Source organism: Odontomachus brunneus, unplaced genomic scaffold (genome assembly GCF_010583005.1).
Source record: "Odontomachus brunneus isolate Ranch 3 - 2012 unplaced genomic scaffold, Obru_v1 Obru_scaffold_071, whole genome shotgun sequence".
Taxonomy (NCBI): Eukaryota; Metazoa; Arthropoda; class Insecta; order Hymenoptera; family Formicidae; genus Odontomachus; species Odontomachus brunneus.
In genome coordinates this window covers 1,372,218-1,375,475 of record NW_022639521.1, presented here as the reverse complement: position 1 = coordinate 1,375,475, position 3,258 = coordinate 1,372,218, and the positions used below count along the sequence as shown (strand labels likewise).

Genomic DNA, 3,258 nt, shown 5'->3' with positions numbered 1-3,258 from the left:
CCCTGCATATATATATATATATATATATATATATATATATATATATATATATATATATATGAGTCATTAATCTACAAATTGTTATATTTAATACATTCATAATTTTATGCTGATTTATAATATTCAAATAAATGATTATTTACTATTTTCTATTAATAGATTTATATATTACTTTATTTTCATAAAGAGATTGTTTGCTCATTAATTGGAATATTCACTTTATGTCACAAATTGGAATAAAACTAAACTATCAAGTCTGTCAAATAGTACATTAGCCAATTTTGGAATAATCTGATAATATATTCAGGCGTAAACATTATCATGAAAATAATATCATACATTTTTCTTCACTAAGAGAAATTATTTGATAAAAAATTAACAAACGAATATTTGCGATCATAATACCGATGAATTTTTATATTCGATTAAGAAACATCCGATGAAAAATATCGAAAAAAACATTGGTTTAATATTTACGCCTGAATATATTATTAGATTATTCCAAAACTGGCTAATGTATCACTTGAAGACTTAAAAGTTTAATTTTGTTCCAATTCGGTTTATAATTACCGAAAAAAATCGGTTTATAATTTTCTGATCGGCTTATCTAATAAGTTGTTTTTCTGATCGGCTTATCTAATAAGTTGTTATTATGATCGGATATTAGGTTAAATTTAATCGAATATCCTCGAATCGGATATAAAAATTGATTGGAATTGGATCGAAAATATCTGTTTGTTAATTTTTTTCTGGATAATTTTTCTCAGTGTGCGATTTAAGCCACTTTGCTGGGGCTTAACTGTTTATTTACAGTTCGTTATATCTGTAGAAAAAGCCGAACTGTCAACACTTCACGTGATACACTTCTAAACATTGTACCTGTGTTCTCAAGACAATTCGGATCAACATTTATATTATAAACGATTACATTTGTTAGATGTCGAATTTCGTGCGTTCGTTCTAAAGTAATTTAACAAAAGAGAAGCAATCTTAAATATCTGTTACATGATTATTATTATTTTGGAAATAATGGAGGGACGTAAATTGTCTTGTTTGTTTCAAATTGAAAGTTACAACAGCTTTTTCCATCCGAACGTTTGTCACATTTGTAAGCACACGGAGGATTTAACGGAATGTCCTTCGTGCCGCATGATCTCTTACTGCGGCGAGGACCACATGATGTTACATCGAAAGAAACACAAAAAGATCTGTCAGGCTATAGTAGAACTAACGACGGAAAAAAATATATTTAACAGTCGTTATATGTTGCTGGAAAATTGGCTCAACTTTAAGAAAGAGAATATGGAGTCCATTAGGCGAATACTAGAACGTGACTTGAGGCAGTGCGAAAAGCAAATGTTCTTGCGCGCAAAATCGTGTATTGTTTGTCGCGTACAGAGGAATCTGTCCGCTTGCGAGATCTGTATGTCTATCTACGTGTGTCCTAATCACGAATTAATTAAAGATCATCCATGTTTTGAGCTACGGCTGTCTTTAAGTCTGGATTGGTACTCTATCAACGAATCTATCTACTATTCTGCGAATAACCGAAAGATTTCGGCGGAATATTTGAATTTCGACAGAAAGGTTGTTCATGACATGAAAACATTTATTCGATATTCTTCTTTAACCATTGGACCGCAATATACATGGAGTCCCGAAGACTACATTCTTACTGATGTTTTCACGCAGCCATTAACATTGTACTATGGGATGCTACAAGCGCAATTATTTGACTGTGTGATAAAAGACAGCCAAAACGTCGTCATTCATCTTTTGCTCGGACAGTATATTATCTCAAACACTTTAGCAGGTTGGGAGATAATTTTACATGAAATGTCTGAAAATTCAAACCTTATAATTATATCAATAGGGCCGGAATTATGGGAACGTACTTATGACTACGATCTTTGTCCAGCTTGTCGTAGCAAGTTTAAGAAATTATTATCTGATTACTGGTGTATGTCGTATTCCGATTATATAAAAAGTTCTTATTATGTAAAACCTAACATAGTTGTAGGATATAACATGGAACTTCTGGATCAGGAAGCACTAAAAACAATTTTACTTACTATTCAAAGTCACAATTGTCCACTACTTTTAACGGCTAAGTCGAAAAGTAAAGCAGATAGTAATGTAACTTTGATAAAGGGATTACTGGGACCACTAATCAATCCTGTTGTTCATGACAAAAATAAATTCGGATCCCTTAGACCGCATAGAGATGATGAGAGTGACTTCGTATTTTATTGTAATCAGTATTTGACTATTTATCTAGATTTGAATAATTAATGATTCAAAAGAAAGTAGTAGCAGTGTTTATATAACTATTTGTATTATTACATAATTTCTTTGGTAGTATTATGTATTGTATACGTGCACATGTACATATAACAGGCCAATTATATTCTTTTTAAAAACTAAGTGCATTTCAATAAAGTATGATTTTAAAAAAATATTAATGCAATATTTTTTTCAGAGAATATTATCATTGATTCACGTATGACATCAAATATATAATAATAAATGTGACACGATCACGTACTTATATTTCATTTGTTCTTTTGTGTAATGCATAACGAGAGTGCTTAGCACTTGGTATTTTTATTCCTAAATCAATTCCTTTTGATTTATTGGATAAAAAAAAGTTAAAAAATTCGTCATACCCTTCTTTTTTGGAAATTAAAGATATATGTCTAAATATTATTATTTACCGTGTTATATATCGTATTGGACTTTCAATGACACGTCATTCTGATTATTTAATTATGACACAGCTCTAATTACTTAATTTTTGATTATTTAATTATTGATTATTTGAATTTTTGATTATTTAATTATAATACAGCTTTGATTATTTTATTTTTACTTAAATTCTTGCGCAATTTAGAAGGACATTACTGCGGTATCTCGATGTATTAATTTAGAGCTCGGCACGCGTTGCACATTTCAAGTCGATTGATTTTCGACTTGCTCCGATATTCTCCTTACTTCATCTTCTCGCGCAACTTACGAGCCGCTCAAGATTCAAGAGCGTATGACTCGCAGACACATGTTTATAACTAAACTTCCCGCTATTGGAAATATATGTTTACAAGTCATACTTTTTTGAATCTCGAGGGACTCGTATGTTGCGCGCGGGGCGATGAGGTAACGGAGCAAGTCGAAAATCGATCGCAATGTACAACGCAATCGACATCTACATTAATTTATTGCTTTTATCTTTATCATACACATTCTTCACTTTTTAATATGTAA

The 3,258-nt window shown here is 30.8% G+C and overlaps 1 protein-coding gene across 5 annotated transcripts in view; it reads right to left on the bottom strand.

Moving 5' to 3' along the window:
* LOC116846861 (four and a half LIM domains protein 2) overlaps positions 1 to 3,258 on the bottom strand; it is a 642,247-nt gene that overhangs the window by 187,983 nt on the left and 451,006 nt on the right. The window lies entirely within an intron of this gene.